Source organism: Schistocerca americana, chromosome 4 (assembly GCF_021461395.2).
Source record: "Schistocerca americana isolate TAMUIC-IGC-003095 chromosome 4, iqSchAmer2.1, whole genome shotgun sequence".
Classification (NCBI taxonomy): Eukaryota; Metazoa; Arthropoda; class Insecta; order Orthoptera; family Acrididae; genus Schistocerca; species Schistocerca americana.
Genome location: NC_060122.1, coordinates 538,930,801 through 538,958,001, shown reverse-complemented (window position 1 = coordinate 538,958,001; position 27,201 = coordinate 538,930,801). Strand labels below are relative to the sequence as shown.

General features: G+C 39.4%; 1 protein-coding gene and 1 long non-coding RNA gene across 2 annotated transcripts in view; one reads left to right on the top strand and one right to left on the bottom strand.

Annotated features, from left to right (window-relative positions):
* LOC124612666 overlaps positions 1-17,918 on the bottom strand; it is a 28,366-nt gene extending 10,448 nt beyond the window's left edge. Inside the window, exon 1 of the long non-coding RNA XR_006979559.1 lies at positions 17,812-17,918. This is a non-coding gene — a long non-coding RNA (uncharacterized LOC124612666). The remainder of the gene's footprint in view (positions 1-17,811) is intronic.
* LOC124612665 (calcium-binding mitochondrial carrier protein SCaMC-2) overlaps positions 1-27,201 on the top strand; it is a 243,834-nt gene that overhangs the window by 85,468 nt on the left and 131,165 nt on the right. The window lies entirely within an intron of this gene.

Sequence of the window (27,201 nt, the reverse complement as noted above, 5' to 3'; positions counted from 1 at the left end):
AAAAACATTGGACACACAATGGTTTTTAAATATATCAGGTGATACATCAGACTGTTCACCTCGGATACTTCCAGAACCAGTTAAGATATCATAGTTCTGTTTTCTCTTATGTATTGTGAGACTGCTCTCCTTAAATGTGATGTACAGTCTCATTTCATAGCTATGTTTATTAAAGAGATGTTGGCATCAAATTTGCTTTTTCAGTATCTGCTGCTAGTATTTTAGTTCTGGAAGATATGAAGTAAATGGTGTTTAATTCTTCAGAATTCAGTTACTAGTTTCAGAGAATTTATAATACCGGGTGATTATAATTAAACTTTCAAACAACTGTAGAAATAACACCACTGGTCAGATTGGTGTCAAATTACAACAGAATATTATCGGAGGAGGAGGAAAGTGTGTGGCAGAAGAAAAGTAGTTACAAAATGTAGCAATAGATGGTGCTGTAAACATCATAAGTTAATAGTGGTCAACTACAAATGATTAATGAATCATACAACAGTGCCTGAAGTGTGTGCGTGTGATGTTAAACAAACTGTAATACTTAGTATGCATGGGTGTACAGGTGTGATACTGTTAGTGAAGTAAGCCCATCTACTACGGCAAGGTCACATCACATTGGAGGGAAAAATCAGTTTTTAATTGTCCTGGGGCCAAACACTGCATAAAAAGCATCAATCAAAATCAAATCAGATTATTAATTTGTGTGACTGGCACGAAACATGTTCAGTATGCTGTCCACCATTTTCAGCACCAAGTTGAAATCGAGAAACAGCATGGTCCACAGTGTATTTAACTGTTTCCGGGTTCATGTTCAGAGTGTTGTGCAATGCATGCCTTCAATGCAGCTAAGATTGCAATTGGAACATTACATCCAGAAGTCACACGGATTAAGATCAGGTGATCGGGATGGCCAGGCTGTACGGAAATGGCGGCTGATAATTCTAGCATTTCCGAATTGGCACTTCAGCTGCTGCTTAACTGGATTTGCAATGTGCGGAGGGGTGCCATATTGCATAAAAATGATCCCATCCACACATCCATGCTGTTGGAGAGCTGGAATGACATAGGTGCACAAAATGATTAATGGAAAATCTCATATAAGATGTGAAACAAATACTAACAAAGAGATAGAGGTGCTGGCCAGTACTTACCTCAGCTCAGTACAGCCGATAGATACACATAAAACAGAACTTCATGTAACCACCACTCCCAACAGCTCCTATCTCTCTTCAAAGTCCTCCACCTCTCAAACCCTTGCTTGGAGAACACACTACCCAACTTGTCCTGAATCTCTACACTACTTCATGTAACCACCACTCCCAACAGCTCCTATCTCTCTTCAAAGTCCTCCACCTCTCAAACCCTTGCTTGGAGAACACACTCCTTTGGAATTACCCCTAAAGGGCTTACCTTAAAAGTTCCCATCTCTGGGTGCAATTCCTCCTTCCACCAGTCTCTCCTGGACTTCCAGAACCATCAATCCTTAGCCCTTACCCAACTTGTCCTGAATCTCTACACTACTTCATGTAACCACCACTCCCAACAGCTCCTATCTCTCTTCAAAGTCCTCCACCTCTCAAACCCTTGCTTGGAGAACACACTAAAGCTAGGAATGTAAATTTTCAGTTCTGTTTTATGTGTATCTATCGGCTGTACTGAGCTGAGGTAAGTACTGGCCAGCACCTCTATCTCTTTGTTAATAGGTGCACAAAAGACACTCATAATGCTTACCAGTGATGTTACAGGTAACAGTACTGGAAGCACTCTCTCTTTGAAAAATATGGCCCTGTGATAAATGATGCCGTAAATCCACACTGCGCAGTGGTACCGGTTGATTTGTGTGTGTGGATTTTCCGTTGCTCATATTAGACAGTTCTGTGTATTGATTGACATATCCAGTCAGATGGAAGTGGGCTTTGTCTGTCCACAAAATCTTCCACGGCCAATCATTCTCCACTTCCATGCTAGCAAGAAATTCTAAAGCAAAAAATATATCTGGCAGGTTAATGGGAAGCAGCTCATGCACATGGGGTAATTTTGAATGGATAGCAAAGAAAGATGTTCGTAGGATTTTACACATTGTGCTCACAGGTATGTCCAATGTTTTGGCAATTCTCTGTGCACTATATGTTTACACACCACCACTCATCTCCTCCTGCATTGCTGTGGCCACTGCTTCCACTGACGTCGACTCAATTCTTTTTCTCCCTCTACCAGGTTGCACACCAAAAGAACCTGTCTTTTCGAATTTACGAGTCATTTTCTCCAGACCCGTGGCAGTCATCGGACCAACACCTTTTTTCAAGCCCTTCAATGTCTGGAACTTCTGCAGAGCAACATGTGCACAGTCATCATCATTCTTGTAATATAGCTTTATAAGCAGTTCGTGGTCCTGCATTGAGACAGTCATGGCGAACATTAAAGACACGAAACGAGGAAAAGCAGTGTACCCGACATGTTTATACCAACTTCAGTGGGTCATGCACATGGCAGGTGTATTCATTTACATATTCTGACACATACGGTGCCATCTATTGATTAATTTTCACACAATTTTTTGTCTTCTGCCATACGTGTCCCCCCCCCCCCCCTTGATAATATTCTGTTGCATGTCATTCTGACCAGTGGTATTATTTCTACTGTGTTTTGGAAGTTTAATTGTAATTATAATCACCCTGTATGTAGAATTCAGGATTTAAATACCAAAACATCAATTTCATTCACATCACTCATTGCTGGCTTGCTCCTTACCCTCTGTAAAATAGTTAAGTGTGCCCTTCCATAAGAATTTCTGACACATTTGCTGAACTGTCATTCTTGTTGGATGCCATCTGTTGGATGCCATCTGTTGGATCTCTTTGTGCATGCAACTAACTGTTCCCTTCCAATTCCCTCTATGTTCTCCATAAAGTAGTAGTGTCTCTAAGTTCACTTTGTTTGTGAAAAATATTCAGTTTTCTGATACAACCACTGCAGATTTGCACGACACGTACTCAAAGAAAGCTGCATTTCATCTGTGCATATTTTACACAAGTATTACGGCAGTGCAACACTCGCCTTCCTTCCTTCTTATCTGATATAACATATTTCCTTATTTGGGTATGAAATAGTTAACTTCCACTTTTGATAGCAATGTGCCACGTGTTTAAAATGCACATATCATAAGTTGTTGCTCTTGCTTAGAAGTTTTCTGCTTACGCAGTTTGTTCATAGAGCCTCTTCCAATCTTTTCTTTTCACCTACAATCTGTTGTTCAGCATTTCCTCCCATTGTAGCCCTTCCCATTTCATTTCATTCTTCACATTTGTTCATGACTTTCCAATCGTTGTTCTTCCAGATCCTGTTCATTCGTTGTTCTTCCAGATCCTGTTCATTTGAGCATATGTTGGTAGTAGTTTCTTTTAAGGGACTGGTCTGGAGTGAGTGAGTGAGTGAGTGAGTGAGTGTGTGTGTGTGTGTGTGTGTGTGTGTGTGTGTGTGTGTGTGTGTGTCAGTGGTGGAGGCGGCCAATAAACAGACCCTACAAAAAGAAAACACATTTATAAGTTTATTTGCAATAGGTGCACACAATAATTGAGATATACACCACTTTGAAGTACTGTAGGTTCTTCTGTGGTGCTGGATTATATTCAGATGGGAGTAATGTTCTTGATATAAATGCACACTCTTGAATACCAATACACTTAGTCTCTGAATATTAGTAAGGTTTAGTAGCGACGTGCTATGTCTCTATAGAAGCCTGAACCACAGGCAAAGATCCGAATTGAGATGTCGGAGTAGTGACACTGGATTCCCAGACATGACGCTTTTCATAGACATGATAGAAAAAGGTGTTCTTCATACAAAACTATCACACAGTTGGCATCAAATAGTGGTGAGGCTGAAAGAGACCTGCAGAGTACAGTAGTGACAACCATGTGAGATTTGTGCTGGGGAACCTTCATGAGCAGGCATAATACAATGGGTGCTCAGAAACAACAAAGCATTTTTCATCTTGTGAAGCATGAAGTTTAGACATTGGAGCCTTGAAAGTGCAAATGAATCATACAGCGTCACCATTATATTGAGGAGAGCAGTACCATTCAGAGTACTGAATTCCATTTTGTTGGCAAAATCAGCACCATTCAGGAGAGAAAGGTTGTTGCGTTGTGCGTGATATTTGTGAACTGCTTCATCTGAGATCGATTTCAGTCTATGAGACTAACCCATTCATATTCAGTACATGAGCAATGATCGTGATTGATCTTGTTCAGTAGTTTGTGCAGTCCACTGAGAATCAATGGCAAAAGTTTGCAGTGCTTACAAATTAGAATAATTAATTTGAATACAAGAAACTTCTGATCTGTTGAAATCTGGATCATTTTACATAGGTATGAGGGGGAGACCACCCACCCAAAAAAGGTGGCGGGGGGGGGGGGGGGGGGGGTGTGGGGGGGTGGAGGAGGGGAATTCGTCACAACGCCTTTATTTCTTAAGATTTTTACACCAAATTTGGATCATCTTCACAGTACTCTCCATTGACCACAATGCACTTCTTCAAATGTCCTTCCATTGTTCAAAACGGTTTTTAAATTCACTTATTGGGATGTTCCTTATGCCTTCCAGCGATTTTTATTTTACCTCTTCCACAGTGGCAAAAGATTTTTCTTTCATGTCCCTTTTGAGTTTGGGGAACAAAAAGAAATTATGGGTCTAGATACTGCTTTACAAAGAGGGCAGTGTGGGCCGGTGCTGCATTGTCATGATGGAAACAGCAGTCACCTGTGCGCCAAAGGTCTGCCATTTTCTTCTGGATACTCTCCCTCAATCTTTTCAAAACCTCCAAATAGAACTCCTGGTTGACTGTTTGACCTGGGGGAACGAACTCCGTGTGCACAACACCTCTGCAATTGAAGAAACAAATGAACATTGTCTTCATGTTTGACATCACCTGGCGAGCTTTATTGGGTCAAGGAGAGACAGACTTGTCTTCTGCTGGCTTGATTGCTGCTTTGATTTGGAGTCGCATCCATTGCACCCGTAATCACATTGCAAAAAACATTTAGGGTTCTTTTTGCGCTGATTTTGAAGCTCAAAACATGACTGAAGTCTACACTACTATTGCTCGTCTGTGACAACACGTGGGACAGATTAGGCTGCGACCCTTCTCATTTGCAAATCTTTGGATAAAATTCTCTGAATTGAACTTCATGATATCCCAGACACCTCACAGTGTTGATCAATAGTTTGGCGATGGTCTTCACGAATGAGTTCATTTTGTCAATGTTTTCGTCACTTCTTGAGGTTGAGGGGTGTCCTAAATGGGGTTGGTCTTCAGTTGACATTTTTTCATTTTAAAAATGTGAAAACCACTTGCAGAGACTGGTTTTACTTAGGGCAGCATCCCCATAAGCAGTCTTAAGCATTACAGTATTTTGCGCGGCTGATGTCCCCAACATGAAACAAAATTACACAGCCACGCATTGCTCTCAACAATCTGCTATCACATTTTTGCTGAAATGGAAAAAGTTGTTTTACCAAAAATCTCATGGGTGAACTGATGTACTCACAGTGACACAACTTCGCGCACTGACTCAGGTGGCATGACCGTAATGGACATCTGGTTGAGCAATGGCCTCCCCCACTCTCTCTGCCCACTGCAACCCAATTCCCTTTACTTTTGGGTTCCTCCTTGTAAATAAGGCAGTATGTCTGTGTTTGCATCTTGTGCTGTAGGGTGATAAAGAATTTCATATTTATAATTGGAACATATTTATAATTGGAAAGTAGTAGTGACAAAGGCTGCAGCTTCTGTGCTGTATCATCAGATACATCTTCCACCAGATGAGAAAGAGCAGTCGGCAGCTTATAGTCAGTCACAAGAAAAAAAATTTCTACCGTACAGGTATTGAGGAAATTTTCTGATGTCATAAATTGTGGCTAAAGCTTCCTTTTCCAGATGACTGTAGTTGACTTGGGTCCTGTTCAATGTCTTAGATGTGACACTCTACAGCGTTCCATATTGCTCACCTAGTCGGATAAAACTGCTTCTGTTCCATGTGATGATGCATCAACTGCAAGCACTACTGGTTTTTGTGGATCAAAATGTGTAAGATAAGGTTGACTCAGCAAGGCATGTTTGTTTCTGAGAAGATTGTTCACATTTTCCAGTCCATTTAAAAGTAACTTCTTTCGCTGGAGGTGATAAAAGCAGAGGAGTGGCTATTTGTATTGTTCTGAATGCATTTGATGAAGTATATCGGTTTGCCAAGAACAGCTTGGCATTCTTGTACATTTGTAGAACAAGGTAATCTCTGTATGCCCTCTAAATGCAATCTCTGTGTGGCCTCTAAATGCTTAGTCAAGTTCAGAATTGACAAATAAACATTTCTGTAAATTACACTTGATTCCCGCACCAGTTAATACTTAGAGACACCAAATTTTTGAGATACTGTTCTAGTATTTGTGCAGAGACAACGATGTCGGGAGAGACAACGATGTCATCTAAATAATTTTAGTAGGATGGAACTGTGGACACCACTTGATGATGATGATGATGATGATGATGATGATGATGATGATGATGAGGTACTTCCACAGTGAAGGTACTGGTATTGATACAAGCTAACACTTGTGTTAACCAACATAATTTTTTTTTTTTTTTTCTTTCCTCATCCAGAGGAAGTCAAAGATAAGTATCAGCTAAATCAATTTTGAAAAGAATGGTGCACCTGTTAGGTAATATATGAACTTGTCAAAGCGATAGAGAATCAGTCACTGAATGTTAACTGTATTTGAGCACAAAGTCTGCTCTTCCCGTTTGCTCTCCTTGTGATCACCAGGGGAGATGCCCATGGACTTGGAGAAACTGGTTTCAAAACTACATTTTGTTCTAATCTGTTGAGTTCAGAAGCAACTCCATCACAAATGGTATGGGAATACCAGATGAGCATAATGAAACTTAGATTTTGCATTGTCCTGGAATGTAATATCTGCATGAAAATTCTTCGCATGTCCCAGAGTGCCAATGAACAAATGTTCATATTTTTCACGTAACTGTTGAATACTGGCATGGGAAGCTAAGTATCCGCAGCATGCACATTGTCATGAATATTTACACCAAATAAATCAAAAGGATTGAGACTAGAACAATGACTCAATTGCTGTGAATGGTACTAATGCAGTCATATTTCTAAATTTTTCTTGCAAAATGCATGTTCCAAGAGCAGGGAACAAGTATTGTGATTCATCTGATATGTTGTCTTCAGCGAAATGGTGCCCTAGCTGCATGTGGTGCTCTGTACATTCTTGTTGTGCATCAAAAGAACAAGAGGGTGGCACCTGGCTGCAGTCATTTCCGTTTGCAGGGTTTGTTGTGCAATCCATCATTCTGCCAGTAGCAGTTACCTAGGGGGTAATTTGTTGGCCCTAAAACTGAAAAAGTGCAGTGAGTGATTGCTCTTCAGAAGTTCCCATTGCATACACATATTAGACTCTGAAATAGATATGACTTCCACACAAAAATTTTGGAAAATTTTAAAGTTTCCAATCACTGCCACATGTAACAACCAGACATGTCTACAATGGGCAGAAATAATCATACTCGTCACCAGTTGGTCTGATACGTTGGTAATGAAGGTCGCCAATAAACAGACTTCTACTAAAAGGTAACACATCAATAACTTTATTTACAATAGGTTCATTTAATAATTCAGATATATATATATAACTTTGAATACTGTGTATTCTTCTGTGGCACTAAGTTACACAAAATGAGAGTAACGTTCTGGAAAAGAACATATAGTCCTAAATGCTGGTACACTTAGTTGCTGAATATTAGTAAGTTTTAGTAGCATCATGCAACATTGATGTAATGTGTTCACTGCAGTCTGCTGTACTAATGATAAGTTTGTAGATGCACTGAATCTCAGGCGAAGCTGTGAATTGTGGCCGTTTAAAAAGAAACACTGGCTAATCAATCGTAAGCAATGAGGTTGTGTGAATTCCACATCCTCTGGATAAGTGTATGTGTGGCAGTCTTCCAACCCTGCCCCCTCCCCCAGTTGGAGACCATGAGGGATGGAGAGTGAACTTGAACAGCAGCACACTGGTGGGAGATTTTAGTGTCACCCTTTGCATAGCTGTGAGCAGCAGTGCGTACATCATGATCTTTGCTTTTCCAATTTCTAATCGTGTCCAATACACAATAAAATTTAGAGTGAGTTTTTTATTCGCTCCAAAATTTCTTTCTTGATGTTCCCTTGTCCAGTTATATCTCACTTCCTAGATATTTGAAAGCATCTACTCCTTTAATAATTTTCCTATAGCATCTTACATCCTTCATTTGTTTTGTTTCCCCAGCTGATTTTTCTCTTCTTCAGTTACTCTATGCAAAGTATTTAGTCACTCTACCAATATCTGCTGTTTACTCTTGGTGAGCCTCTGTTGTGATATTCTCAGAGATTGTATTGATGAGCATTGGTGAGACCACACTGCCTTGTTGAATCCTTCTGTCTGTTCTAAAACATCCTGATTTTTGCCATCTACAATAACCAGTTCAGGCATTTGCTATACATGTTTCTGCTTCTGAATTGCATTCTTTTTGACAGTTTGTCTACTCTTTGCACCTAGCCAAATCTCTTCCATCCTGACAGTGCCAAAAGTTTTTCCCAAAGTCCCATATATTTTGTACTCCTTTCTGGCTGTACATGTGGCATCTATAATTGATTTCCCAGGTCAAAATCCTCAGTCTTCTCTTACCTGTGGTTCTATCTTGTTCCTTGTTTTCTGTAAAATTATTTTCATAAATCTTCATACACTGGCACAATAATGCTATTCCTCTGTAGTTCTCAGTGAGTGCCTTATTAACCTTTGTAAAATAGATGAAATAATTGCCTGTGTCCAGTCATCACAAATCTCTTCATATATCCATACTATCCCCATTAATCTAGACAGCCACTGAATTCTGATAGTTCCTGTGTCTTGATCGTTTCCAGTTTGTCATCCACTCCAGGCGCTTCACTATTTTTCATTTCTAATACAGCTTTCTCCAGATCCAACATTTGCAGATCTCCACAAGGTTATTTTTACATCTTTTCCTCTGTAATGGTGTTATTTCTTTTGTCTCCCTCTATTATGTGAAATGTTCACCCGTCTTTCATATAAATTTTGGAATTTTTTTTTTTTGTTGAACACTTTTGAAGTACATTCTTTTTGTTTCCTTCTGTTACCCAATATGCAGTATATTAATACAGAAGTCCATGACAGGCCCAGGAAGCCAGCAGTTCCATATCATCACTTTCAACAATCAAATGAGCTTTTGAATCAAATTTAAGTTCTAAGTATTGTAATTACTATGGTCCTAATCAGATTTTGCAGTGTGAAACACCATTGAAGTCAGCTCTTAGAGCTAAGATACTAGTTGCAGAAATTACTATAGTCCCATTTGAAACAGCAAAGTTGATACTGATATGTGTCTAATATGAAAAGAGGCTATAGATCATTTAGTGAGAACTCTCACAATTCATCTGGATGAAAATAGAACTATAACAGTTCCAGAAGCTTTTAAGATGATGAGCTTAGCTGAATCACTCTTAGAAAATTCTGGACAATTTATTGGGTTTTCTTTAGAAAAAAATTATTTGCCAAGATTCAGTTAAATGATGCTGTGGCGCATTGTATGCAGTAGCAAATCACCATTTCTATGTTCTGTTATGTATGAAGACAAAATGCTTTTCAGAACATTGTAAAGGAGGGTGTGACACACTTAAGTGGAGATCCCTCTTGTGATAGTCTTTGTGCAGATTTCTAGTGTGCGCACATTCAAGCAGAGATATCACTTTTGCTTAAAAATATATATATATTGGGAATGAATACATTTCAAATAATAATTGCTACAGGAACTAAATAGATATGTCTGACAGTCATTGGCATCACTCAGTCCATGTCTGAAAGCCCACATTTTTAAATATATTTTGTAGAATTTGTGTGCAAACTGTGTGAAAAATAGATCTAAAATTATGAACAGGCCTATTGATGTCCTCAAGAAGAAAGAATTGTGTGACAAATACTGAAACAAAATAAGGAATGAAGAGGAAGTAATCCGTTCCCATAATGGCAAGAAGTCGACTAGGAAAAAGGTGGAAGGAGGTCACCAGCTACCAGTAGTATAGTGAATACTAGTTGCAACACTGCACATTTCACAATTTGTTATGCAGGCAAGAATATTACCTCACAGAGCTACATAAAATGTGTACTTTTTACTACAGTTATTATTATGTATTATTTTTCCATAATAGTGTTCCAGTACATGGTCTTAGCTTTTGCATTTTCAGGAACAGTATTATAATTGTTACTTATAAAACTTCATATTGTATCAGAATCAAAGTGTAATAGACCATGTCAAAGAAGAAAGTATAAATGTTACAGAAGTGTTGTTCTTACTATTCTATTAGACACTCTTGTGAATGTATTAGTTAAAAATAGATGTAATAATATTTGCAGTAGTAGCAGCAGCAGCAGCAGCAGCAGTACAAAAAGAAAAGGAAAAAAAAACACTATTTTCTGTTGGAACTTGCAAGCTCTATTGTTGGAAGAATCACTGATCCTGACTGCAGTGTAGAGGATGTTTCTGTATTTTCAAATGCAGACGTAGAGGCTCAAGAGTTAGTTGTAAGTTTAGGATATAAATTTAATGAGAATGTGTAACACTCGGTTCACCATTAATTCAATTGAACTAATGTTTTAGTCACAATGATTATGTTATAAGTAATGAGAACTCATGGAACTGCAATTTTAATCTATCGGTGTGTGTCACTATCAAGAATGGAAAAGCAAATTGTAAATAACACTGTTTTTTTTGGAACACTGGAAAAAACTAGTTGTTTTAGCAGGTACATATTTGATATCCCATACTCCTGCTTTCCTCATTTACTCGCAGCTGTCTTTGAAGCATCCCCAGCTGAAAGTGAGTATTGTTAGTAACCTTCCATTTTTATGTTCTTGTAAAATGAACTGTAACTTTCCAAACAAATTGATTTATACAGAAAAAGGTTTTTTTAAGATTATTATCTTTAGAGCTGAAGTTGTTATGGTTGGAGACTACAGCTATCCACAAATAATACAGCAGTCCATTGTCTTAGCTGGTATTTTCATTACTGTCGTAGCTGCAAGATTTTTTTTATTTAGTCAGAAAAAATTCCGTTTGCAGAGAATCAGAATTTTGTTTTATACAGGATTGACTGCTGAGCATATAATAAAGCACACAGATGAGTTGTCAAGAAACAACTGAATGTTAGATCTGGGTTTACAAGACTGTTCAATAATTGTGATGAATAAAGAACTGAGAGGATCTTCAGCATAAAGTTATCAGAGAGAAGAAAAAATAAATTGCAAATACCAATCATTTACTATCCACCATATGGGTAGTTTCCCTATCCTTCATTGCACTATCTTACCCTCTCTTGAACTATCCATTTATTCATGTCTGATTTGCAACTTTGCTTCTTGACACCGCATACTAGAGCATTTATTACCCAAAAATAAGACGTGGACTTGGTTCAAACGACAGATAACAATTTAACTGCATTATATGTTGACACCCCTCCATGAACCATGGACCTTGCCGTTGGAGGGGAGGCTTGCGTGCCTCAGCGATACAGATAGCCGTACCGTAGGTGCAACCACAACGGAGGAGTATCTGTTGAGAGGCCAGACAAACGTGTGATTCCTGAAGAGGGGCAGCAGCCTTTTCAGTAGTTGCAAGGGCAACAGTCTGGATGATTGACTGATCTGGCCTTGTAACAATAACCAAAACAGCCTTGCTGTGCTGGTACTTCGAATGGCTGAAAGCAAGGGGAAACTACAGCCGTAATTTTTCCCGAGGGCATGCAGCTTTACTGTATGATTAAATGATGATGGCGTCCTCTTGGGTAAAATATTCCGGAGGTAAAATAGTCCCCCATTCGGATCTCCGGGCGGGGACTACTCAAGAGGATGTCGTTATCAGGAGAAAGAAAACTGGCGTTCTATGGATTGGAGCGTGGAATATCAGATCCCTTAATCGGGCAGGTAGGTTAGAAAATTTAAAAAGGGAAATGGATAGGTTGAAGTTAGATATATTGGGAATTAGTGAAGTTCGGTGGCAGGAGGAACAAGACTTCTGGTCAGGTGACTACAGGGTTATAAACACAAAATCAAATAGGGGTAATGCAGGAGTAGGTTTAATAATGAATAAAAAAAATAGGAGTGCGGGTTAGCTACTACAAACAGCATAGTGAACGCATTATTGTGGCCAAGATAGATACGAAGCCCACACCTACTACAGTAGTACAAGTTTATACGCCAACTATCTCTGCAGATGATGAAGAAATTGAAGAAATGTATGATGAAATAAAAGAAATTATTCAGATTGTGAAGGGAGATGAAAATTTAATAGTCATGGGTGACTGGAATTCGAGTGTAGGAAAAGGAAGAGAAGGAAACATAGTAGGTGAATATGGATTGGGGCTAAGAAATGAAAGAGGAAGCCGCCTGGTAGAATTTTCCACAGAGCACAACATAATCATAACTAACACTTGGTTTAAGAATCATGAAAGAAGGTTGTATACATGGAAGAATCCTGGAGATACTAAAAGGTATCCGATAGATTATATAATGGTAAGACAGAGATTTAGGAACCAGGTTTTAAATTGTAAGACATTTCCAGGGGCAGATGTGGACCCTGACCACAATCTATTGGTTATTACCTGTAGATTAAAACTGAAGAAACTGCAAAAAGGTGGGAATTTAAGGAGATGGGACCTGGATAAACTAAAAGAACCAGAGGTTGTACAGAGATTCAGGGAGAGCATAAGGGAGCAATTGACAGGAATGGGGGAAATAAATACAGTAGAAGAATGGGTAGCTTTGAGGGATGAAGTAGTGAAGGCAGCAGAGGATCAAGTAGGTAAAAAGACGAGGGCTAGTAGAAATCCTTGGGTAACAGAAGAAATATTGAATTTAATTGATGAAAGGAGAAAATATAAAAATGCAGTAAGTGAAGCAGGCAAAAAGGAATACAAACGTCTCAAAAATGAGATCGACAGGAAGTGCAAAATGGCTAAGCAGGGATGGCTAGAGGACAAATGTAAGGATGTAGAGGCCTATCTCACTAGGGGTAAGATAGATACCGCCTACAGGAAAATTAGAGACCTTTGGAGAGAAGAGAACGTCTTGTATGAATATCAAGAGCTCAGATGGAAACCCAGTTCTAAGCAAAGAAGGGAAGGCAGAAAGGTGGAAGGAGTATATAGAGGGTCTGTACAAGGGTAATGTACTTGAGGACAATATTATGGAAATGGAAGAGGATGTAGATGAAGACGAAATGGGAGATACGATACTGCGTGAACAGTTTGACAGAGCACTGAAAGACCTGAGTCGAAACAAGGCCCTGGGAGTAGACAACATTCCATTAGAACTACCGACGGCCTTGGGAGAGCCAGTCCTGACAAAACTCTACCATCTGGTGAGCAAGATGTATGAAACAGGCGAAATACCCACAGACTTCAAGAAGAGTATAATAATTCCAATCCCAAAGAAAGCAGGTGTTGACAGATGTGAAAATTACCGAACTATCAGTTTAATAAGTCACAGTTGCAAAATACTAACGCAAATTCTTTACAGACGAATGGAAAAACTGGTAGAAGCCGACCTCGGGGAAGATCAGTTTGGATTCCATAGAAATGTCTGAACACGTGAGGCAATACTGACCCTACGACTTATCTTAGAAGAAAGATTAAGGAAAGGCAAACCTATGTTTCTATCATTTGTAGACTTAGAGAAAGCTTATGACAATGTTGACTGGAATACTCTCTTTCAAATTCTGAAGGTGGCAGGGGTAAAATACAGGGAGCGAAAGGCTATTTACAATTTGTACAGAAAGCAGATGGCAGTTATAAGAGTCGAGGGACATGAAAGGGAAGCAGTGGTTGGGAAGGGAGTGAGACAGGGTTGTAGCCTATCCCCGATGTTGTTCAATCTGTATATTGAGCAAGCAGTAAAGGAAACAAAAGAAAAATTCGGAGTAGGTATTAAAATTCGTGGAGAAGAAATAAAAACTTTGAGGTTTGCCGATGACATTGTAATTCTGTCAGAGACAGAAAAGAACTTGGAAGAGCAGTTGAATGGAATGGACAGTGTCTTGAAATGAGGATATAAGATGAACATCAACAAAAGCAAAACAAGGATAATGGAATGTAGTCAAATTAAATGAGGTGATGCTGAGGGAATTAGATTAGGAAATGAGACACTTGAAGTAGTAAAGGAGTTTTGCTATTTGGGGAGCAAAATAACTGATGATGGTCGAAGTAGAGAGGATATAAAACGTAGGCTGGCAATGGCAAGGAAAGCGTTTCTGAAGAAGAGAAATTTGTTAACATCCAGTATAGATTTAAGTGTCAGGAAGTCATTTCTGAAAGTATTCGTATGGAGTGTAGCCATGTATGGAAGTGAAACATGGACGATGAATATTTTAGACAAGAAGAGAATAGAAGCTTTCGAAATGTGGTGCTACAGAAGAATGCTGAAGATTAGATGGGTAGATCACATAACTAATGAGGAAGTATTGAATAGGATTGGGGAGAAGAGAAGTTTGTGGCACAACTTGACCAGAAGAAGGGATCGGTTGGTAGGACATGTTCTGAGACATCGAGGGATCACCAATTTAGTATTGGAGGGCAGCGTGGAGGGTAAAAATCGTAGAGGGAGACCAAGAGATGAATACACTAAGCAGATTCAGAAGGATGTAGGTAGCAGTAGGTACTGGGAGATGAAAAAGCTTGCACAGGATAGAGTAGCATGGAGAGCTGCATCAAACCAGTCTCAGGACTAACCAGAATATTATGACCACCTGCATAATAGCCTGTTGCTCCACCTATAGAATTCAATACAGCAGCAATTAAAGTCCGTGGTAGGTTTCTGGAGGTAAGTGACACTAGATGTCTATGCACAGGCCATGCAGTTTCCATAAATTTCAGTCCAGGGGTTTGTGAGTGTGGAGTTGCTCTCACAGTTATGCCCTAGGTGGGTTCCATCGGGTTCAGATTTGGTGGCCAAAGAAATCAGCATGAGTTCACTGTCATGCTCCTCAAACCACTGTAGTTGGGGCAGACATGGAGCATGAAGGGATGCATGTGGTCAGGAATAATGTTCATGTCATATACAGGTTCCATGAAATTCCAAGTGAATGTCTCCCACATCATAATACTATCCCTACTGGCATGCAACCATGGCATAAAGCATTTTTCGAGCAACCGTTTGCTTGGATGAGTGTGTATCTGGACATGACTATTTGTGTGATTTGTCAAAACAGGTGATAGCCATTGATGTACAGCCTATCAATGTTCCCAGGTCATTGCAAATGTAATTGAGTGTTGTTGAGTACACTTGGGAAAAAGTAGGGGTCATCTGCCATGGAGCCCAATGTTCAACAATGTTTGGTGAATGAATGATGTGCACTGAAACACTTGTGCCAGCACCAGTGCTGTACTCTGGCATTGGAACTCTAACAGATCGCAGCCCATTCTGCTTTACAGAGCAGGCAAGTGTTTGACTTCCATGTTCTGTGGTGGTGGTGAAGAAGAAGCAAGAAGATTCATTATCTTGTCTGTGTATACTTTCACTGTCTTTCAACCAATTTCCATAGAAGCTCACAACATGAACACATGAACATCTTGACTAGCTTTGCTGTTTGTGACATGCTTGTTCACAGGCCTCAGGCCATAACAATCTGCCCTTTGTCAAAGTCACTAATGCCAGTGGAATCCCCCATTTACAGCCTTTATTATAGCTAGAATGGTTCCCCATCTGTCTAGGCTCCACTTAACACACTTTGCTTATTGTCACATGCTCACCATGCCACCATGTGGCATTCATTTTCTAAGTGGGCAGTGGTCTTCATGTTTTGGCTCATTGGAATATAGCCACTGATGTGTGTAAACTGTAAGACTGAGATGGTTTGGCAAAGTCAACTGTAATCTCATAGAAACCATACAATGACACCACAAGCCAGAGCCAGCTTGAAGAGCTTGTAAGGTATACTGACAGCAATTGAGTAAGCAGATGAGCAATTTATCTGTATCAGCAGACTCTAAATTACCAATAAATGTTAATTAGCTGAAGTGAATGAGTAGAATAAAAATTTCACCAGTAAACCAAGAAATGATAAATGTCAATGAAATGACAAATAGTTCAAATGCATTTTGACAGAGCAGCTTGTTCTTGAATTGTAATAAAACTCTGGACCTCGGCTAAAGGGATCACATGGTCAGTTACATGATTGTTGGTCTGATATTTAGAGAGCTCCAAGTGTGCATTAAGATAAGAATGGATTATCAAGCTTACTGATGACTAAAGATTAGTAATAAGAAAGGCTTTTACCTAAATCAAAGTGTATCTGTAATAGTGAAAGCTGGATATTGTTGTGACTCTTGTAATGAACACCTGCATTCAGCTTGAAGTTTGGAATGGATATGAAGAGCTGTCATGATGGTGTGAGGCTACGTTAGGTGTCAGTGCTGGTTTTTACAGCTATTAGTACTTATAATGCCTGTTTTGAAAAACTATAAATAAACATCACTTTTTTTTTTCCTCCCCCCCCCCCCCCCCCCCCCCCCCGCCGCGCCCCCTCCCCACCTGCTCCTGCCGTTGCGTTCCATCAAAATATATTTTATCCACTTGGTGTATTTAACATTGATAGCTTTCTCTGCACAATATGTACTGCTAAACCTATTTAAACAGTATGTGCAGTCACTGATAGTGCTTGGGAAGCGATATCTGCACCTATTAGTTCCGCTACTGCTATGCATTCTTATTACTTTGTCAGAAGGACTACACCAACTAGCATCAGTGTAACATGCTTTTGTCAGCGGGAAACAGTAATTCACAAGTGTTAGTGATAATATGTGACATTAAATCTGTTGGGCCCTTGTAGTACCGTAATGATATAAATTCTTGCCCCCCCCCCCCCCCCCCTGCGTGCACACACACCAGGAAAATAAAGGAAAGTGCTCAGTACATTCATCTGAAACAGCATTTACAGTAGTTCCTAAATGATATTTTAAAACAATAGTCATTATCTAAAGATGACATATATTCAGGTGTTTAAGTATTTCATGTTAAACTTTGCTCAAAAAAATACTGTAATTAGACAGAGAGAGGAGGGTGCACCTATATGATGAGTGAAAGTGACAGAATTCGATTCACATTAGGAAGAACTTAGTACAAAATCGATTTTTAAGTTTTCCACAGTTTCCTTCAATCAATTAAGGCATGTGCCAGAATGTCTTGTTTGAAAAGGACATGGCCACTTTCATTCCCATTGCTTACCTATCCCTGCTTTTGCCGATCTCTCCACTACCAAGACATCGTCTTTCCTTGTCAGACTGATTGAGAATGAGGACTGATGACTATTTTGCTTTAAATTATTATCCTGCTTGCTACCCTGGCTGCCGTATCCTTACATTCTGATAAGTAGTCAGCCATAGAGTGAAAAGCTAACCTTGAAAGCCGTGTTAAGTAGTCGGCACAGATGTTGGGGGATGTCCTAATTTCTCCAAATCATGTGCAAGAGCTGGTTGAAAGACAGGTCCTTTACATGTGCCTTCCACCCCCAATCTTCTCAAGTGAAGAGGCAACTGTTATAGCCACACGTACCAATTCCACTGCAACTACTGCACACCATTTTATGTGGATATGGCCACAAACACTGAAATGAATGTTCACTGCTAAACTGTCAACAAAGGCCAACTATAGCACTGAGTGGTAAAGCATGCTATGTTTAATTTCACCAACCTGTAACACTACTGTTCTACATAGTGAAGGAGGAAAGAAAATCTTTGTTTTTCTGATCCCTCTGACTTCTTGTGTCCCACCACTTTGACTGTTCGCATCCTACAGGCCTGCAATGTGACTGACTCTGTAAAAACAACTTTGTCCAAGTATTAAGCATGTATCTCTCATGTAACAAGCTTATATAACAAATTATTGTTAAAATTAGTAGTAACAGTATTGAAACAGTCTAGTTTCCTCTTAACATATTTAGTTAGTTATAGCAAGACAAGCTTCACCGCAGTATGGTGTGTGTGTGTGTGTGTGTGTGTGTGTGTGTGTGTGTGTTTGTGTGTGCGGGCTTGTAGAGGTGTAATTTGGTTTGATTTAATCAGAGAAACAAAGCAGCAGTGGGCTTATTCTCCTGTTCCCTGCACTGAAACTTAAGTTTATTGTGCAGTACTGCATAACTCCCTTTTCTCCTAGTAAAGCCAACCAGTGCCCTTGAATAGTAGTAGGTATCTCTTTACCTAGGTCTCTTCAAGAATTAGTGACACAGATATTTTGTCTTCTTGCCTCTTGTGATTTGCACTGGAAGATTAAATGTGAGGCAGTTTATCCCCCTCATCACATAGTCTACACTTCTGGGCTTCTTACTCTTATTTCCATCATGTATAGATGTTTATGGTTCCCACGGTTTTTCATTAAACTCGCCCTGAGTTTAATCTGCCTCTTTTTAAAGCCCAAGATTACATAACTTCTCTGTAAATGTGGCTTCAGCATCATTAGCTCACCATGTTTCTGTTTCCAGATTTTAGTCCAAAGTTTTGTGTACTGCCTTCTGATCCAGCCATATAGTTCAGATTTCATTATTGCCTTTGTGATATTTAGGACAAGTTTGGGTCCAACAAATGGCATTGTTGCTCTTTCCTTTCTGTCAGCTTGTTCGTTACCATTAATACCTGAATGGGTAAGGACCCAAAGCCAATTTATGCTTTTGCTTTCCCTAGCTTCACAGGAATTTGTTGCAATCTATGTTGATCCTTGATCTCATTTCAAGGGCTGATGCAGATTTCAGAATTTCACATCCCATTATAATATAGTGGCGCCATGTGCTAGATTCTGTCAGTCAGCTTCTGTGCCAAGAGTATAAATGCTCTCAAATAAGACTGATATGACTTGTACTCTCCTGCTGTTCACCCAGCTGGTAATTGACTTGTTAGTCCCTATAACAGCCCTACCCATGTCATCTTGCTTGTTACCTGGTAGTCGTGTAAGCATCTTAATTGTAAATCCTGCTCTAGATACCCTGCCTGTGCCAAGAATGGGATGGCCCATGAGAACAGTTATGTGCCCAGTGAACTGACTTCTAACTTTAGTCCAGTGTTTCATTTTTTACCAGCAAAACATAACAGAAGGATCTTAAGTAACTGTTTTGTCAAGATTGGTGTGGTCAGAAATCATAGAGGTTGAAGATTTGCCATCCAGAAGGGATTAGGATCTTCTCCTCCATGTGAGGTTAATTTACTGTCTGATAGTTGATTTTAACACCATTAGGTATGGTACTATTGGAAAGGTTTTGCCTTTGTCTTTTTCTTATCTCTGAAATTACTTACCTACCTATTTATTGGATGACCTACAGTTTATCATACATGCCAAACCATGGCACAGCAAATATTTGGCAAAGAAGTGATAGGTGCCAGAAAAATAAGTCCCGAGACTGACTCAGGATTGTAGAGACCTTTTGATTTAAGGTCAGATTTACACTTGCTTAGCAAAGGAATTTTTGCGGCCTTTCATTTTCTTTTATCCAGGTTTTAATTTCATTTGCTTGCCCTACATACTCTTTATACATTGATTTTTCAATCCTTTTCCCTGTCTAGTGATTTGAGCTCTTATCTATAAAATTATCTACAGGAAAATTAGAGAAACTTTTGGAGAAAAGAGATTCACTTGCAGGAGTATCAAGATCTCAGATGGAAACCCAATTCTAAGCAAAGAAGGGAAAGCAGAAATGTGGAAGGAGTATATAGAGAGTCTAAACAAGGGTGATGTTCTTGAGGACAATATTATGGAAATGGAAGAGGAGGTAGATGAAGATGAAATGGGAGATATGATTGTGCGTGAAGAGTTTGACAGAGCGCTGAAACACCTAAGTCGAAACAAGGTCCCGGGAGTAGACAACATTCCATTAGAACTACTGACAGCCTTGGGAGAGCCAGGCCTAACAAAACTCTACCATCTAGTGAGCAAGATGCATTGGACAGGCGAAATACCCTCAGACTTAAAGAAGGATATAATAATTCCAATCCCAAGAAAGCAGGTGTTGACAGATGTGAAAATTACTGAACTATCAGTTTAATGAGTCACAGCTGCATACTACTAACACCAATTCTTTACAGACAAATGGAAAAACTGGTAGAAGCTGACCTGGGGGAAGATCAGTTTGGATTCCGTAGAAATGTTGGAACACGTGAGGCAATACTGACCCTGCAACTTATCTAGAAGAAAGATTAAGGAAAGGCAAACCTACATTTCTAGCATTTGTAGACTCAGAGAAAGCTTTTGGTAATGTTGACTGGAACACTCTCTTTCAAATTCTGAAGGTGGCAGGGGTAAAATACAGGGAGCGAAAGGCTATTTACAATTTGTACAGATACCAGATGGCAGTTATGAGTCGAGGGGCATGAAAGGGAAGCAGTGGTTGGGAAGGGAGTAAGACAGGGTTGTAGCCTCTCCCCGATGTTATTCAATCTGTATAGTGAGCAAGCAGTAAAGAAAACAAAAGAAAAATTCAGAGTAGGAATTAAAATCCATGGAGAAGAAATAAAAATTTCGAGGTTCACCGATGACATTGTAATTCTGTCAGAGACAGCAAAGGACCTGGAAGAGCAGCTGAACGGAGTGGACAGTGTCTTGAAAGGAAGATATAAGATGAACATCAACTAAAGCAAAACGAGGATAATGGAATGTAGTCTAATTAAATTGGGTGATGCTGAGGGAATTAGATTAGCGAATGAGATGCTTAAAGCAGTAAATGAGTTTTGCTATTTGGGGAGCAAAATAACTGACGATGGTCGAAGTAGAGAGGATATAAAATGTAGACTGGCAATGGCAAAGAAAGCGTTTAAGAGAAATTTGTTAACTTTGAGTATAGATTTAAGTGTCGGGAAATCCTTTCTGAAAGTATTTGTATGGAGTGTAGCCATGTATGGAAGTGAAACGTGGATGATAAATAGTTTAGATAAGAAGAGAATAGAAGCTTTTGAAATGTGATGCTACAGAAGAATGCTGAAGATTAGATGGGTAGATCACATAACTAATGAGGAGGTATTGAATAGAATTGGGGAGAAGATAAATTTGTGGCACAACTTGACTATAAGAAGGGATTGCTTGGTAGGACATATTCTGAGGCATCAAGGGATCACCAATTTAGTATTGGAGGGCAGCATGGAGGGTAAAACTCCTAGAAGGAGACAAAGAGATGAATACGCTAAACAGACTCGGAAGGATGTACGTTGCAGTAGGTACTGGGAGATGAAGAAGCTTGCATAGGATAGAGTAGCATGCAGAGCTGCATCAAACCAGTCTCTGGACTGAAGACCACAACAGCAAAAAATTTATATTTACCTTATTGCTTAAAAGGTCAAAGGGTAACAAAACAATGTTCAGTCCTCATTGATTTTCTTGTCAGTGAGATTTTAAACTCTTAAAAAACTTTAAATACAGATGTGAGACCTAAGAATTGCTGAGATTATATGGCTGGGTTTGTGCATGAGCATAAGCTAATAAAAGAAGTGAATTTTAATGCAATGGTTTAGATGTTGTGTGTGACATTGACTGCTGAAGAAAATGAGAATATAAGTGATGGAATACAACAGTTTTAAGAAGTGGAAAGATGTAAGACAGTAAAGATGGATAACAGTAGAAATTTATTATAGAACTCTTACTTTTCTTTGTTAACTTTCAAGAATAAATCTTTTATAGAGGATGATAAAAGATCATTGTCTTTGTTCCTGTCTTATTGTCAATATAATTTCTTATTGAGGGTTAATACAGTCTTTGCAGACAAGGACATCATTTTATAGTAAAGTAAAAATAAAAACTGATTAACAACATAGATACTATAAGGTATTCAGTTTGTTTTCATTTCATAAGTTTAAAATACTGCAGTGCAGTGGTAAAGGAATCCAATAATATAATCTTTATAGGTTCTAATTTTTCATTCTTCTTTGGCATTTTAGCGAGTGCTGTGGTGCAGTGATAAGTCAGTAGACTCGTATTCGGCAGGAAAAGTTTCCTTAAATCGCTCAAGGCAACTGCCAGGATGGTTTCTTCTGTGATACCCTTGTGCTCCTGCTTCAGCTGTTTGGTTTTTAACTACCAAGGGAGTGTTTAGCTCTAATGACCATTCTTTCGTTGTCCTTTTATGTTCTTTTCCTCACTTTATGTGAATTTGGACTGCCTTTAGAAAAATGTGAAGCATCCAGAAGAGGAAAGGAAACAAATTGAAACTTTACAGGTTGTGAGAGTGTGTGATTTTATTTCAGTGACACAAAATATTCAAATTTACAGATAACTTGGCAATATGAGCCCACTTACAGTGTGACCGTACACCACTTCCGGCCTAGATAATGCGCATTGACACTTGGGAAGGGTGTCATAAAGCCATTGTATCCTCTTCTGAGACAAGTCGGCCTACAACTGTAGTAACTGGTCCATTTTATCATAGATACTGGCACTGCAATAGAGTTGGCATCGAAGCTAATCCCACACCTTATATCCAAGACAGACCCGGGAACCTCGCTGGCCGCGGGACTACTTGAACATCACACAGTAAATTCATAGAGGCACCTGCCATATGGGTACAAGCAGTATCCTGTTGAAAAATGTTAGCACATTACTGTTACATTAGTGGTAACACTAAATGATGCAGGGTATCCATGACAAACCATTGTGCCATGAGAGTTCCTCATTACTACCAGCCATGACAGGAAGTCATACCCGGTGGCACCCAGCACCCTGATGCCAGTAGTAACATTACTGTGTCTCTCCAAAACAAAGGAAGAATGGGATCTCTCTCCGTTATACTATCAGACAAAGGTCATCCAGGAAACGCAGAACTGTAACTCTTCGCTGAACACAATGCAGTACCTTTCATCAGTAGTCCATGCTTCCCGCAGATGACAGCACTCCAAAAGCAACCTTTTGTCTTGTGGTGTTAACATACCCTACATGTAGAGTGGTAGGCAGAGTTGTGAAAGGGTTAAGATGTGCCTAGTGCAAAACATGGCAATCTCCCCTTGTAGTGGTCAGAAGAGGTTGACTAGAACCTTGACAAACAAGTATGCCTGTTCTTATGTTTCCATGCAGTTCAATGTTGGGCGACTTTCACCTGAATGCCTCATAAATCTGGATATTGCATGATTCAACCACAGCCCAAATGGAGGCCCACAATGAGGGCCCCTTTCAAACTCTGTCAGGAGCTGATAACACTGTCTCACTTGAGTATGGGACATCTCCATGTCCTTCATTGATTACGCAGCACCTCGTGCTGTTCACACCCCTTGTGTGCAATACTAGGCTTGGTAAAAATACTAAACAAAAACTACATTAATGCATTCTGATGGCCATTCCACTTGTCCTAGAGAATTACAGGTATTGATCATTAACATACCAACCCCCCCCCCCCCCCCCTCCCTCCAGTGGATTGTATGTATAAAAAGTTACACTGAGATCCAGCTATGTCTTCTGGGTGCTCCTCTTTTTTTTGTGAGGCAGTGCGTGCGTGCGTATAATTTTTTTTACCCTTCATTATGCTATTTGTTGTTCTATGCACTGAGCACTGTCATTCAGAGTTCAGCAGTTTTGGTAAATTTTAATACATAAGTCAGAAGTAGAATAGAAGGTTGTTACATACTTGAACAACAGCACAACTTTAAATACAGATCTACAAACACACTAAAAATTGCAAAGCTTGTGTTACTGCAAAGAGTTGGTTCTGGTGAAGATATTTCAACCCTAAATGATCTCACTTACGTTATTTCATATTAGAACTTGCTGAATGCTTCTCTTACTCTCTAAGCAAATTTTGAGGTATGTTATATTTTAGTAGAAAGGGCTTCTTGGATTAGGCATCTCTCTATCCAATCCAGGAAATTCGTTGAGCAAGGTGAAATTGGGTAAGAGACTAGACTCATATTCAGAGGAAGACAACTCAAATCTCCATACAGGCATCCATATTTAAATTTGTCTTGACTTCCCTAAACTGTTTAAGACAAATACCGGGATGCTTCCTTCGAAAGAGCACAGCCAATTGCCTTTCCCGTCCTCCAGTCAGAGCGTATGCTCCAGATCTTATCACTTCATCATTAATTCTAATCCAGTTTCTTTTTTTTATTAATTTATTTTTCAAATGATAACTGAAGGAGACCCTGAAGTATTAGTGTAAGATCAGAGAAATGGTCCCCACATCAGAGGATCTTGAAATTCTCATGATCAACTGTTGAAGCTATTAAGACATTACGCCAGGTTTAAACTCTCCTAAACAGTACTGGGATTCACATAGTACTATACATCTAGCTAAAAGCAAAAATTGAAAGAAGTTGTATTTTTGGAGTATATCCAGGAGGATGTATCAAGAAGAAAAGCTAATGGGGAAATTGGGGCAGTGTATTTGTCCTAGTAGGCAAGAAATTCATGTGGACAGGGATGTAAATTGAAATTGCAGTTGAGATCATTTAATTTGGACTCAGTATAACGGATGAACATAAATTTATAATCAGATTCTTTTATTGACCATCCTATCTATCCCAAGATGAAACTGAAAATATTAGTAACAACATTAGCTCACTGGTTTATTTGTTTCCCAGTCATAACATTATCATTGGAGGAGACTTCAGTCATCTAACAATCGAGTGGGATGATTATTTTTGTAATTGGTGGGCCTGTTAAGGTATCCTGTGGAATGATACTAAATACGTTCTCAGAAAACTGTCTAGAACAGATAGTTCAGAAGTCCATTAATGATAGAAATATATTAGACCTAACAGCAACAAATAGACCTGATGTCCTTGAAATTTTCCACATTAAAACTGGATCAGTGATTATGATGCAGTTGTAGCAACAATGGAGGAGGCCAGTTATAAAACAGAAAAAAGGTTTATGAATATGGTAAACTAGGCAGAGGCAGTAGTGTCATATCTCAAGGAGGAACTCTAAAGCTTTAGCTCTGGGCAGGTGCATGGAGAGGAACTGTGACGTAAGAGGAGAAGAATAGTTAGCCAAGCATGGGATAGATTGGTACCTACAAATGATGATGGTGTGAGAGACCTTTTTTTGTGTACAGTCTCAGGTAATGAAAATTCTGAAGAAACTTTGACAACTGCAGAATAGGTTAGAAAACAAAATGTAGAGGGATAGATGCCAGCTGAAACACATTTGCCTGTCAAGAGCAATGTGTGAAGCCTTCAACCACTACCGTAGCAGAATCTTACTGAAATACCTCTTTCAGAACCCAAGGAAAATCTGATCTTACGTTGAGGCTGTCAGTGGCACCAAAGTTAGTGTCTAGCAACTCGTGGATTAACACAGAAGTTGAAACTGAGGGGAGCAAAGCAGAAGTAGGAATACTTAATTCCACATTCAAATGTTCCTTTATAAACAGAGATTCAGGAATACTGTCCCAATGTAATTGTAGCAACACTACAAAGATGAGTTATATAAGTACTAGTGTCAGTGGCACTGAGAAATATCTAAAATCACTAAAAATGAAAAAGTTACAAGGACCCAATGGAATTCCTGTCAGATCCTCTGCAGAATTAGCAGCCTAATTTGCCCACTTCGTAACCATGATATACCATAGATCACTCAACAAAAACTGTACCTATTTGTTGGAGGAAATAACAGCTCACACTTATCTACAAGAAGGGTAGCAGATATTACCCGTAATATTAATGCTGATATTATTTCAATCCATCCTGTTGTAGACTCTTAGAGGGCATTCTCAACTGAAACAAAGTGAGTATCTCAATCAGAAGACCACCTTGTCAAACAGTAGTGATTCTGAAAGCATCAGTCCTGTGAAACACAACTTGTACTCAGACATCCTGAAAGCCATATTTCCCTACTTTAAAACTTTTCCAAACTCCACACCATACTATTGCTTATTACTAGAAGTACAACCATATGCAAAGTCAAATTAAATTTGACTGGACTGAGGATTTATTGGCAGAGAAGATGCAGCCTGTATCTTGAATGGAAAACTGTTATCAGGTGTAGAAATCACCTCAGGTATGGCCTGGGAGAATATATGGAGACTTTTGATGTTTATGTTGTATGTTAACAGCCTGGCAGACTATTAATATTAATCCCAAACTTCTGCAGTGATGCAGCTACCTACAATGAAATTCTATTTGAAAAGCCGTACAAAGATCCAATCGGATTAACCTTTTGAGGTAATTTGAAGATCGGCAACTTGTTTTAAATGTTCAGAAATGTGACTCGTAAACTTCAGTGTCAGTGAGTCAAATTTGGAAACAGTCAAGTCAAATAAATGTCTGGCTATGAAATGTACCGATGCTTAGACACCATCACAGGCAAAGCAGGTGGCAGACTGATTCATTGGTAGATGACTGTGAAAAAGTAGTCAGTTTACAAAGGAAATTGCTTACAACACAAATCTGTGGCCCAGCCGAGAATAGTGCTCAATTGTGAGAGGCACATACCAGACAGTCCTAACATGGTTATTGAAATTATATGATGCAGGGCAGCATGAATGGTCAAATGAGTCCTGAAAGGGCCACATGTACACCCATACTCAGCAAACCACAGTGAAGCGTGTGGCAGAGGGTAATTCCCAATGTACCACATACGCTGTAAGATCAAAAGTATTCAGACATCTGTATGTAATGTGGAATTGACCACTGTACAAGGCAGGGAGTATTGTGTTGTCACTAGAAAAGCAGTAACACTAGAATGGGTCAGTAAGGAGAGCTCAGTAACTTCAAACATGAACTAGTCTTTGGGTGTCACCTGAATAACTCTAGCGGGGACGTTCCAGCCCTTCCAAAGTTTCTCAAGTCTACTGTTGGTTAAGTGATTGTGAAGTAAAATGGAAATGTAAAGTAACAACCACACAAATGCCAAGACCAGGCAGGTATCATGAATTGATGGACAGGGACCTTTGACCATTGCAGAGGGTGGTTGTAAAGAATCACATGAAATCACCATAAGGCATCACTCGTCAGCTCAAAAATGCCACCAGAAGCCAGCTAGCACAGTGACCGTGCATAGGAAGTTAAAAAGAATAGTGTAAAATGGTCAAGTAGCTCCTCGTAAGTCACATGTTTCTGTAGTCAGTGCCGACTGGCATTCAAGATGGTGTAAAGGATGCCACTGGACAATGAATTACTG